The 14,077-nt window shown below is 40.5% G+C and overlaps 1 protein-coding gene and 1 non-coding gene across 3 annotated transcripts in view; one reads left to right on the forward strand and one right to left on the reverse strand.

The window, feature by feature from the left end:
* RBM6 (RNA binding motif protein 6) overlaps positions 1 to 14,077 on the reverse strand; it is a 111,116-nt gene that overhangs the window by 40,124 nt on the left and 56,915 nt on the right. The window lies entirely within an intron of this gene.
* Positions 2,944 to 3,016, forward strand: TRNAG-CCC (transfer RNA glycine (anticodon CCC)). The gene has a single exon. It is a non-coding gene; the product is annotated as a tRNA-Gly (tRNA).

The following is a 14,077-nucleotide window of genomic DNA, read 5'->3' on the forward strand; positions in this document are numbered from 1 at the left end:
CCCCTGCATCGGCAGGCGGACTCCCAACCACTGCGCCACCAGGGAAGCCCCTTTTTCCTTCTTTAAATATTTGTTTATTTATTCATTTAATTTTTGGCTACATTGGGTCTTAGTCGCGGCAGGCAGGATCTTTGTTGTGGCATGCAGGATTCTCCGCTGTGGCACGCAGGCTCAGTAGGTGCAGTTTAAGGGCTCTCTAGTTGCGACACGCAGGCTCCAGAGCACGTGGGCTCTGTAGTTGTGGCACACAAGCTCTCTAGTTGTGGCCCGAGTGCTCAGTAGTTGTGGCACACGCGCTTAGTTGCCCTGTGGCATGTGGGATCTTAGTTCCCCGACCAGAGGTTGAAACCGTGTCTGTCCCCTGCATTCGAAGGGGGATTCTTAACCACTGGACTGCCAGGGAAATTCCTGCGGTATGTTCTTATACTGAAAGACCGTACAACAATGAAAATGAACACATCCCACTTAAACACAAAATGAATTTTAAAAACAATACTCAGTATAAAAGTCAGGTAGAAGAACACATCATGTGTGATTCCATATACATAAGGATCAAAAGCAAGTCAAAGGACTCTACAGAATGACAACTTAGGACAGTGACTACCTCTGGGAAGGGGAGAAAGATTAATGACCAGGAGAGGCTTCTTCACATGGAGCAGCATCCTGTTTATTAACCTGGGCTGCAGTTACATAGGTCCTTGGACAGAACGTTTATGTCCACCCTGCTACCCCAATTCATATGTTGAAGCCCTAATCCCCAATGTGATGGTATTTGGAGGTAGGATGTAATTAGGTCACGAGGGTAGAGCCTTCATGAATGAGATTAGTACTCTAAGAGACAAACAAGAGAGAATCTTTCTCTCTACCATGTGAGGATACACAACAAGGCAGCAATCTGCAAACCAGGAATAGGGCCCCCACAGGGAAACATACTGGCTGGCACCATGATCTTGGACTTTCCAGCCTCCAAAACTGTGACAAATTTCTACTATTTAAGTACTGTAACCAGTCTATGATATTTTGTTATAGCACCCAAACTAAGACAATAGGTGTATTCAACTTGTGACAATTCACTGAATAGTACGCTTATGATCTCTGCTCTTTACTGTAAGTACGTGATACTTCAAAAAGCAAAGAAGAGAGAGAGAGAAGAAATAATGATTTAGAGACAGTACCCCTTCCATTTGTACACTTCTATTTTATTCAAGCTTTTTACATGCTGCATTTTTAATCACCAACAGAGCCATTTTAGGTCATCTAGCAGTTCTCTAGAGCACATCATTCATTCATTTATTTACAGCTGCGTTGGGTCTTCGTTGTTGCACGCTGGCATTCTCTAGTCGTGGCAAGTGGGGGCTACTCTTCGATGCGGTGCATGGGCTTCTCATCGCGGTGGCTTCTTTTTGTTGTGGAGCAGGGCTCTAGGCACACGGGCTTCAGTAGTTGTGGCACACAGGCTCAGTAGTTGTGGCTCGCGGGCTCTAGAGTGCAGGCTCAGTAGTTGTGGTGCACAGGCTTAGCTGCTCCGCGGCATGTGGGATCTTCCCAGACCAGGGCTTGAACCCGTGTCCCCTGCATTGGCAGGCGGATTCTTAACCACTGCGCCACCAGGGAAGTCCGAACACATCATTTTTTAAAAATTTATTTTATTGAAGTTTAGTTGATTTACAATGCTGTGTTAATTTCTGCTGTACAGCAAAGTGATTCCATTATACATATATATACATTCTTTTTCATATTCTTTGACATTATGATTTATCAAGGATATTGAATACTGAGTTCCCTGTGCTATACAGTAGGACCTTGTTGTTTATCCATTCTATACATAATAGTTTGCATTTGCTAATCCCAAACTCTCAGTCCATCCCTCCCTCTCCCACTCCCCTTCCCCCTTGGAAACCACAAGTCTGTCCTCTATGTCTGTGAGTCGGTTTCTGTTCCAAAAATAAGTTCATTTGGGCTTCCCTGGTGGCGCAGTGATTGAGAGTCCGCCTGCCGATGCAGGGGACACGGGTTCATGCCCTGGTCTGGGAAGATCCCACATGCCGCGGAGCAGCTAGGCCCGTGAGCCATGGCCATTGAGCCTGCGCGTCAGGAGCCTGTGCTCCGAAACGGGAGAGGCCACAACAGTAAGAGGCCCGCGTACCACACACACACACACACACACACACACACACACACACACAAAGTTCATTTGTGTCATATTTTAGATTCTGACTTAATATGATAATCTCTAGGTCCATCCATGTAGCTGCAAATGGTATTACTTCATTCTTTTTTTATGGATGAGTAGTATTTCATTATATATATGTACCACATCTTCTTTATCCATTCTTCTGTCAATGGACACTTATTTAGGTTGCTTCCATGTCTTGACTATTGTGAACAGTGCTGCTATGAACATAGCGGTGCTTGTATCTTTTTGAATTATAGTTTTATCCAGATATATGCCCGGGTGTAGGATTACTGGATCATATAGCAACTCTAGGTTTTGAGGAACCTGTATACTGTTTTCCACAGTGGCTACACCAATTTACGTTCCCACCAACTGTGTAGGAGGGTTCCCTTTTCTCCACACCCTCTCCAGCTTTTGTTATTTGTAGATTTTTTTAATGATGGCCATTCTGACCAGTGTGAGGTAGTACCTCATTGTAGTTCTGATTTTCATTTCTCTAATAATTAGTGATGTTGAGCATCTTTTCATGTGCCTGTTAGCCATCTGTATGTCTTTTTTGGAGAAATGTCTATTTAGGTCTTCTGCCCACAAAATGTGGTATATCTTAAGCAAATTTTATGGCAATTAAAATGATGTGCTCTAAAAAGGGAACCATTTGTACAACCTAAGCCCAAGACATACAGATCATGCTGTTTGGAGTTGCTGATAATGCTAATAAAAGCTTTATGTAGCAAGTCTTCACTTCAATCAAAACATGTTGGGAGACTTCCCTGGTGGTCCAGTGGGTAAGACTCTGCGCTCCCAACGCAGGGGGCCCAGGTTCGATCCCTGGTTGGGGAACTAGATCTTGCATGCGTGCTGCAACTAATAGTTCGCATGCCACAACTAAGGAGCCCGCCTGCCGTAACTAAGACCCAGCACAACCAAATTAAAAAAAAAGAGAGAGAGAGAAACAGAAACCGACTCACAGACACAGAGAACAGACTTGTGGTTGACAAGGGGGAAGAGGGGTGGGGGAGGGACGGATTGGGAGTTTGGGATTAGCAGATGCGAACTATTATATATAGAATGGGTAAATGACAAGGTCCTACTGTATAGCACAGGGAACTCTATTCAATATCCTGTGATAAACCATAATGGAAAAGAATATGAAAAAGAATGTATATATATATATGTATAATGGAATCACTTTGCTGTACAGCAGAAATTAACACAACATTGTAAATCAACTAAACTTCAATAAAATAAATTTTAAGAAGATATACCACATTTTGAATCTGTGAATAATGTTATTGTGGGGAAGTTTATCGTAAGCCAGGAGTATTTTTTGGCATGAAACTACAATAGTCAATTCTTTCAATGGTCCTGTAAGTGAATTTGAATACTTGTTTTATTAAACATGTTATCCAACTTTTTATTTTTGAGATTATAACCGTGGAATAATCACCAAAACTGTGTTAAATTTCTTTGCCTGCTTAAAAAAAAAAAAGGATTCTCTTTTCTGAGGGATAAAGTTTTGAGAAACCCCATGTCATATTCAGGTAATATACCTATTTTCAACCATTTCAAAAAGTCTAATAGATATCCCTTAAGACTAGACAGGGTAACTAAGATGTCCTATTTTTTTCACTTTTAGCTGAATATTCATCAGGAACCAACAATTTACAAAAGAAGTACAAATAACTAGTAATCAAATGTAAAAACATTCTATTTCACTAATAACCTAAGACAGAAGATTAAATCACTCCCTCCTTTGCTACATGGGCAAAATTTTTTCTTTAAATTATGAAATATTTCAAACACACAGAAAGTTAGAGAACACAATAACACACATCCATGTACCACCACTCAATAAAAATATTTTGTTATTAACACTTGGCACCTGTTGGGATGCAGGGAAGACAGGTACTCTCAAACACTGTTGGTAAAAAATAAATCAGGAAATTTCTGGATGGCAATTTGACTATATTTATTAAGTCATAAAATATGCTTACCTCTTAATCTGGCAAGTCTACCTGGAGGAATTAACTTAAAGAAGTAATTAAGGATGTATGACTATTTAGCTACAAGGAGATTCATCATAGCATTCTTTAATAAACTAAAGAAATAATCTCAAAATATCAAATGAAGAACCGTTAAATCATGGTAATCTATACTATGGAGCATTACAGAGCCATTAAAAGTGATATGATAAAAATGTATTTAATGACAAGGAAATATGCCCACAATACTTGAAAAGAAAAGGTTATAAAATCATGTGTACAAGATTATCCTACTTTGTAAATACAAAGGTTATGGATGATATGTACATAGGAAAATTTGGAAGGGTACACATCAAAATAACAGCAATAATCTATTCAATGTTTATAGACTATTTCATCCAAAAATAGAAGAATACACATTCTTCTCAAGCTCAGATGGAACATTCACTAACACAGACAACATTCTGGGCCAAAAAACACACCTTATCACATTTAAAATAGAAATTATAAATGTATGTTCTCAGACCACAACATAATAAAACTAGAAATCAATAACAGAAAGACAGCTGTAAAATCTCCAAATACCTGGAGATTAAACAACACATTTCTAAATAACACATGGATCAAAGAAGAAATCTCTCAAGAGAACTTTTATTTTAAAATTTGAAACGAAATGAAGCTGAAAACACAACTTGTTGAAATTTGTGGGATGCAGGGAAAGCAGTGCTCAGAAGGAAATTTATAGCACTGAATGCACATAATAGAAAAAATGAAGATCTAAACTCAATAATCTAAACCTCCACCTTAGAAAACTATAAAAAGAAGAGTAAGTTAAATCCAAAAAGAGCAAAATAAATGATAAAAATAAGGAAAGAAATCAATGATAATGAAAACAGAGAATTCATAGAGAAATATCAATGAAACTAGAAGTTAGGTTTTTAAAAATATCAATAAAATGGATAAACATCTAACCAGGCTAACTAAAAAAAAGAAAGATACAAATTACTAATAGCAAAAATGAAATAGGGGCCATCAGTACTGATTTCATGGACAATAAAAGGATAACAAAGGAATATTATGAACAACTCCATGCCCACAAATTTGATAACCCTGGTGAATAGGAGCAATTCTTAGAAAAATACAACCTGTTAAAACTCACACAAGAAGAAAAAGACAATCTGTATAGGTCTATATCTACTAATGAAATTGGATCAATAATAATATTCCAAAACTGAAAGCACCAGGCCCCGATGAGTTCACTGATGAAGCCTACCAAACATTTAAGGAATTTATACTAATTTTCTACAGTCTCTTCCAGAAGACAGAAGTAGAGGACACATTTTCTAACTCATTCTATGAGGCAGACATCACCCTAATACTAAAACCAGACAAAGATATTACAAGAAAAAACCCAATATCTCCCATGAGGGTAGATGTAAAAATCCTCAACAAAGTATTAGCAAAGCAAATCCAACAATGTATGCAAAGAATTATATGCCATAAACAAATGCAATTTATTCCAGGTATGCAATGCAAGGTTGGTTCAACTTTGAAAAATCAATTAATATAATCCATCACATCAACAGGCTAAAACAAATAAAAAAGAATTACAAGGTCATATCAATAGAAGCAGAAAAAGCATTTACAAAATCCAACAGCCATTCATGATAAAAACTCTCAGCAAACTAGAATAGATGGGAACCTCTTCTACTTGCTAAAGAACAATGCGGGTGGAGAGGGGTGGGGCAGAACCCTAGAGCTGGCAAATAAGCTTATGAAAAGATGCTCACATTCTATGTCATCAGGGAAATACAAATTAAAATGAGACACCATTACGTAGCTATTAGAATGTCCTGAATACTGACATCAAACGCTGGTGAGGATGTGGAGCAACAAGAATTCTCATTCACTGCTGGTGGGAATGCAAAATGCTACAGCCACTCTGGAAGACAGTTTGGCAGTTTCTTACAAAACTAAACATACTCTTACCGTGAAATCCAGCAACTGCACTCCTTAGTATTACCCAAATAAATGGAAAACTTATGCCCATACAAAACCCTACATATGGATGTATCCTATAGCAGCTTTATTCATAACTGCCAAAACTCAGAAGCAACTAAGTTGCCCTTTAGGTGAATGAATAAACAAACTGTGGTACATTCAGACAATAAAGTATTATTCAGAGCTTCAAAAAAAAAAAGATCTATCAAAACACAAAAAGACATGGAGGAAACTTAAATCCATATTACTAAGTGAAAGAAGACAATTACTAGCAAGTGCATATTACTATGTGAAAGAAACCAATCTGCAAAAAGCTACATACTGTATGATTCCAACTACATGAGATTCTGGAACAAACTATGGAGACAGTAAAAAGAAAACGGTCGCTAGGGGTTTGCAACCCAGCAACCATTGAGGAAAGGATGAACAGGTAAAGCACAGAGGATTTTTAGGGCAATGAAACAACTCTGCATGTACTATAATGGTTGATATATGTCATTATCAATTTGTCCAAACTCACAAATCTACAACACCAAGAGTGAACCCTCATGTAAACTATGGACTTTGAGTTGATAATGATGTATCAATGTTGTTTCACTGATTGTAATAAGTGTACCACAGTGGATGGTGAAGAAGGCTGTGGGTGTCGTGTTGGAGATGCTCAATTTTTTTGTGAGCCTAAAACTGCTCTAAAAAAACAAAGTCCATTAATTAATTTTTTAAAAAAAAGCAATATAGGGCTTCCCTAGTGGCACAGTGGTTAAGAATCTGCCTGCCAGGGACTTCCCTGGTGGTGCAGTGGTTGAGAATCTGCCTGCCAATGCAGGGGACACGGGTTCGAGCCCTGGCCCGGGAAGATCCCACATGCTGCGGAGCAGCTAAGCCCCTGCGCCACAACTGCTGAGCAACCCCCGCTTGCCATAACTAGAGAAAGCCCGCACACAGCAATGAAGACCCAATGCAGCCAAAAATAAATAAATAAAATAAATAAATAAAAAAATAAAGAATCTGCCTGCCAATGCAGGGGACACAGGTTCGAGCCCTGGTCCAGGAAGATCCCACATGCCGCAGAGCAACTAAGCCCATGCGCCACAACTACTGAGCCTGCGTGCCTAGAGCCCGTGCTCCCCAACAAGAGAAGCCACCACAATAAGAAGCCTGCACACCGCAACGAAAAGTGGCCCCTACTCGCCGCAACTAAAGAAAGCCTGTGTGCAGCAACGAAGACCTAATGGCAGCCAAAAATAAATAAATAAAAAGCAATATAGAGATCACTGGAGATACTAACCCTTTTCTCTTAACCTGTGTTTTCTACTTTTTCTACAGTAAAATGAGTAACAACCACACAGAAGAGTGGGTGAGGTGGTGAAGAACCACCCTAACTAACTTTGGGAAACAGTATTTTGACTATACACTCTCAGGCTAAAGACAAAAAGAACTGTACCCAAATACTGGATTCTAGTTTTTCACAGGGGGATGAATTAACAACCTGAAACTACTTTATGTATACTCTGGGATTGAGCAAATAAGTAAACATATTGTGGATAATGAAAGCCAGGATTTTTACTATTAGCAAAAAGAATTACAAATAAGGAATGAGGTAAAGCTAGAATGAACTCTGTGATATTGGATTAGAATTGGAATTTATAACATCATGAAATCATAGTTTTTAATATATATACACAGATAGATATAAAAATGCATTATGTGTGTATACACCATATTTTTTAGTTCTATTCACTACATAAAATAAGGGAGATGGGATGGCTCAACCTTATAGAATTCTAACAAATGTGTAAGAAATGATGGAAATAGAAAATTGCCCTTAGATAAAAACCCACAGTAGTAACTTTATGTGCAAAAGCTATCAATGGATGCTAAAATTATTAAGTGAAAAAGGCATGCTGAGAAATAGGATATTTATAATCTCAAAGTATGCCCCCACAAAATACTTATTAATTATAATTTATAATTAATTAATTAATTATAACTTATAATAGTAAGTTAATTATACCTAAAATAGTAACTTTACAGTGGTGAAATCTGACAAACACCACCTTAACCAAGGGGTCTAACTTAATATCACTAGTGATAGGACAAAACCATGTGCTACCTGATGATATATAAGGAAAGACACACATCACTCCTGGGGTATTCTTGCCAAAAAATGCATAACCTGAATTTAATCACAAAAAAGTGGCCCCTACTCGCCGCAACTAAAGAAAGCCTGTGTGCAGCAACGAAGACCTAATGGCAGCCAAAAATAAATAAATAAAAAGCAATATAGAGATCACTGGAGATACTAACCCTTTTCTCTTAACCTGTGTTTTCTACTTTTTCTACAGTAAAATGAGTAACAACCACACAGAAGAGTGGGTGAGGTGGTGAAGAACCACCCTAACTAACTTTGGGAAACAGTATTTTGACTATACACTCTCAGGCTAAAGACAAAAAGAACTGTACCCAAATACTGGATTCTAGTTTTTCACAGGGGGATGAATTAACAACCTGAAACTACTTTATGTATACTCTGGGATTGAGCAAATAAGTAAACATATTGTGGATAATGAAAGCCAGGATTTTTACTATTAGCAAAAAGAATTACAAATAAGGAATGAGGTAAAGCTAGAATGAACTCTGTGATATTGGATTAGAATTGGAATTTATAACATCATGAAATCATAGTTTTTAATATATATACACAGATAGATATAAAAATGCATTATGTGTGTATACACCATATTTTTTAGTTCTATTCACTACATAAAATAAGGGAGATGGGATGGCTCAACCTTATAGAATTCTAACAAATGTGTAAGAAATGATGGAAATAGAAAATTGCCCTTAGATAAAAACCCACAGTAGTAACTTTATGTGCAAAAGCTATCAATGGATGCTAAAATTATTAAGTGAAAAAGGCATGCTGAGAAATAGGATATTTATAATCTCAAAGTATGCCCCCACAAAATACTTATTAATTATAATTTATAATTAATTAATTAATTATAACTTATAATAGTAAGTTAATTATACCTAAAATAGTAACTTTACAGTGGTGAAATCTGACAAACACCACCTTAACCAAGGGGTCTAACTTAATATCACTAGTGATAGGACAAAACCATGTGCTACCTGATGATATATAAGGAAAGACACACATCACTCCTGGGGTATTCTTGCCAAAAAATGCATAACCTGAATTTAATCACAAGGAAACAGACAAATCCAAACAGAGAAATGTCCTACAAAATAACTGCCAGTACTTTTCTAAAGTGTCGAGGCCATGAAAGACAAAGAAAGACTGAGGAGTGCCACAGAGAATAAAAGGAGATATCACAACTCAATACAACATATGATCCTGGCTTGCATACTAAACCAGAGAAACGACATTAGCGGACAACTGGCAAAATCTGAAAAGTTATGTATATTAGATAATGTTATATCTATGTTAACTTAATGATTATGAAATGTTGAAGAGTATTGGTATTCTTTCCACTACTTTGTACCCCCTTGAAAGACTGAGATTATTTCAAAATGAAAAGTTTTAAAAATTAAAAAATTTTAAAGTGTCACCCCACTAGACCATAAGGAGACATGTCCATTTTTTCATTAAAAAATGTATACTACTTAGTCCAAGGTCTTACACATAGAAGAGCTCAGTATTCACCATGTTAACAAAAGTTAAAATGAGTTGTTTCTGATATATCCAACATGATTCCAGACAGACCAACCAGTTTTGCACAGGAGGGTATGTCCCATTTACAGTAATATGCTATTATATTAAGATAAAATATATGCATCTTTTACTTTGAGTTGAGTCTCTATAACTAGTTCAACATGCTGGCTCCAGTTATAAGGCTCTGTGAAACCTTCTTCCAAAATAAAACCAAATGAAAAGATATTCATTTGGCTTCCAATATTTGATACACTATAACCAAGGGCTATGAAAATCAGCACCCATATTTTAAATACTCCCTGGAAAACTGACAAGTGAAATACAATCTGTTTAGGGAATTCTCAACTTGTTTTTCTAGCAACTGCTATCAAATGTGTGTGATCTGCTGACCCTCAAGCCTCATATCCAGCTGGTATGTCTGCTGGATAACAGAATATCTTAGTCACTTCTCAGACTGATTCTAAAAATCACCTTTGGGGGGGAGTTCTCTGGTGGCCTAGTGGTTAGGAGTTGGAGCTTTCACTGCCAAGCCCAGGTTCAATCCCTGGTAGGGGAACTAAGACCCTGCAAGGTGCGCGGCATGGCCAAAACAAAAAACCAAAAGAAAAAAAACCCCAAAAAACCCTTTGGTTCTTTAAAGAACTTATTCTGGGCAATACATCAAGTAGGTCTCATTCTGAAGCTCCTACCCCAAGGGCACAGGCTAGGCTTGTGACTGGCAGTCTGGAGGGTGGGCAGGAGCCATGTCTGCACTCTATCACTACACTCTTAACCCCACCCACCATTCCCCTTTCTGTTAGGACCAGGAGGAAGGTAAAGAGAAAGGTGATTCATTAGAAGTCAACCCATGGGGCTTCCCTGGTGGCGCAATGGTTGAGAGTCCGCCTGCCGATGCGGGGGACACGGGTTCGTGCCCCGGTCTGGGAGGATCCTGCGTGCCGCGGAGTGGCTGGGCCCGTGAGCCATGGCCGCTGGACCTGTGCGTCCGGAGCCTGTGCTCCGCAGCGGGAGAGGCCACGGCAGTGAGAGGCCCGCGTACCGCAAAAAAAAAAAAAGTCAACCCATGGCAAGTTGGGTCATCCTCTCTATGGCTAACCATAACTCCCGTCCCCTTATACCAGGGTTTCTCAAACTTGGCACTGTTTAAATTTTGGGCCAGATAATTCACTACGGGGGCTGTCCTGTGTGTTGTAGGATGTTTAGCAGCATCCCTGGCCTCTACTCACTAGTGCCAGTAGTGACAACCGAAAGTGTCTCTGGATATTGCCAAATGTCCAGTGGCTGGAGAGGCGAGAAAAGGATATCCAAACTGCCTTACCCCCGCCCTCTCCCCACTGTTAAGAACCACTGTATTACAAAAAAACATCAGGCCAATGGATGTAAGCTTGCTTCGCCTTTCCCCTGGCTGCTGTTGCTTCTTGGTCTAATGCTAGCTAGCACACAAGTCCTTCTTTGTGTATCAGGCATCCAAATGCCAGCTCTCTCACGGGGGAAAACATTTGTTGGGTTTTTTTTAAGCCCCACAAAAACCTTACAGTGTGCAGCAGTGGGAGATTTGAATCTGGTCCTATTTCCCATCCTCCAACCCCAACCCCCAACCTCAGCTCTGCCCAGATTCAATCCCTGGTAGGGGAACTAAGACCCTGCAAGGTGCGCGGCATGGCCAAAACAAAAAACCAAAAGAAAAAAAACCCCAAAAAACCCTTTGGTTCTTTAAAGAACTTATTCTGGGCAATACATCAAGTAGGTCTCATTCTGAAGCTCCTACCCCAAGGGCACAGGCTAGGCTTGTGACTGGCAGTCTGGAGGGTGGGCAGGAGCCATGTCTGCACTCTATCACTACACTCTTAACCCCACCCACCATTCCCCTTTCTGTTAGGACCAGGAGGAAGGTAAAGAGAAAGGTGATTCATTAGAAGTCAACCCATGGGGCTTCCCTGGTGGCGCAATGGTTGAGAGTCCGCCTGCCGATGCGGGGGACACGGGTTCGTGCCCCGGTCTGGGAGGATCCTGCGTGCCGCGGAGTGGCTGGGCCCGTGAGCCATGGCCGCTGGACCTGTGCGTCCGGAGCCTGTGCTCCGCAGCGGGAGAGGCCACGGCAGTGAGAGGCCCGCGTACCGCAAAAAAAAAAAAAGTCAACCCATGGCAAGTTGGGTCATCCTCTCTATGGCTAACCATAACTCCCGTCCCCTTATACCAGGGTTTCTCAAACTTGGCACTGTTTAAATTTTGGGCCAGATAATTCACTACGGGGGCTGTCCTGTGTGTTGTAGGATGTTTAGCAGCATCCCTGGCCTCTACTCACTAGTGCCAGTAGTGACAACCGAAAGTGTCTCTGGATATTGCCAAATGTCCAGTGGCTGGAGAGGCGAGAAAAGGATATCCAAACTGCCTTACCCCCGCCCTCTCCCCACTGTTAAGAACCACTGTATTACAAAAAAACATCAGGCCAATGGATGTAAGCTTGCTTCGCCTTTCCCCTGGCTGCTGTTGCTTCTTGGTCTAATGCTAGCTAGCACACAAGTCCTTCTTTGTGTATCAGGCATCCAAATGCCAGCTCTCTCACGGGGGAAAACATTTGTTGGGTTTTTTTTAAGCCCCACAAAAACCTTACAGTGTGCAGCAGTGGGAGATTTGAATCTGGTCCTATTTCCCATCCTCCAACCCCAACCCCCAACCTCAGCTCTGCCCAGCAGGGGACCGACGCTCTTGGGAGTGCTGACAAGATAGGTTAAGCCCTCATCACTTTCCAAAGCATCCACTCAACCCACCAGAAATTTACTTACTTTTCCCAACCAAAGAGTACCTCAAACCACCAAGGGAGGGGGTGTGATGGGAAGACAAGTTAAATGATGCCTCTTCAAGAGAAGGGATCATTCAAAAATCTCTGCATTTGTTAAGACTCCCCCTCCCGGGTTTCTCTCCTGGCCCTTGCATCCCTCCACAAAGTGATTTAGCATCCTGAGCGAGGAACTGAGGCCTGAATCGCTTGGCATTCTCCAGCTTCCGTAGGGCCATGGCTGTATGTGCTGCCACTGTGTTTCTGGTTTTTTTTAACTGGGTTTGGGGTTTGATTTTTATTTCTCTGGGGGCTTTATTTTTCTTGGCAAATACTAAAAATCTCGTCAATGTAATTTCTGTGGTTTCTATTCAGCTTGGGTTTCATGTTTTAAAATAAACAAATTAAAAAAAAAAACAAAAAAACCCAAATGTGGTAAAATGTTAACATTTGGGGACTGTGTGTACAAATCACATAGAAAGTCTTTGTACTGTTTTTACAACTTTTCTTTAAGTCTGAAATCACTTTATGGTTGCACGACTTGGTAAATTTACTAAAAATCACTGAATTATATACTTAAAATGGGTGAATTTTATGATACTTAAATTATCGTAATAATTTTTTTCTTTAAAAAAAAAAAGAACCTCTGTGACCCTCTGGTACTAGAGGTCAAAGATGACAGCTACAGTGTCAATACTGCTGAAAAGGGACTTCCCTGGTGTCACAGTGGTTGAGAATCTGCCTGTCAATGCAGGGGACATGGGTTCAATCCCTGGTCTGGGAAGGTCCCACATACCGTGGAGCAACTAATAAGCCCATGCGCCAGAACTACTGAGCCTGCGCTCTAGAGCCCACATGCCACAACTACTGAAGCCCTCACTCTTAAGAGTCTGTGCTCTGTAACAAGAGAAGCCACCACAATGAGAAGCCAGGGCACCGCAACAAAGAGTAGCCCCACTCGCGCAGCAACGAAGACCCAACGCAGCCTCCCCCGAAAAAAAGAATTTTACTTTTTTTTTTTTTTTTTTTTTTTTTTTTTGCTGTACGCGGGCCTCTCACTGTCGTGGCCTCTCCCGTTGCGGAGCACAGGCTCCGGACGCGCAGGCTCAGCGGCCATGGCTCACGGGCCCAGCCGCTCCGCGGCATGTGGGATCTTCCCGGACCGGGGCACGAACCCGTGTCCCCTGCATCGGCAGGCGGACTCTCAACCACTGCGCCACCAGGGAAGCCCCGAAAAAAAGAATTTAAAAAAAAAAAAAACTGCCGAAAAGAAGCCTCTGAGAAAGATACAGGGAGGGAACCTCCCCCTCAGCAGTGATTTGTTCTTCTCTACCCACATTCCAGTTTTGAGCTTTGGTTAACAATTCCAGGAAACCAGGAAAGATCCATGTTGGTACCTACAAAGCATTCGGTTACAGGAATGTTGTCTCTGTAAAAAAAAAAAAAAAAAAAAAAAAAAAGCC

This window comes from Neophocaena asiaeorientalis, unplaced genomic scaffold (assembly GCF_003031525.2).
Source record: "Neophocaena asiaeorientalis asiaeorientalis breed wild unplaced genomic scaffold, Neophocaena_asiaeorientalis_V1.1 scaffold680, whole genome shotgun sequence".
Taxonomy (NCBI): Eukaryota; Metazoa; Chordata; class Mammalia; order Artiodactyla; family Phocoenidae; genus Neophocaena; species Neophocaena asiaeorientalis.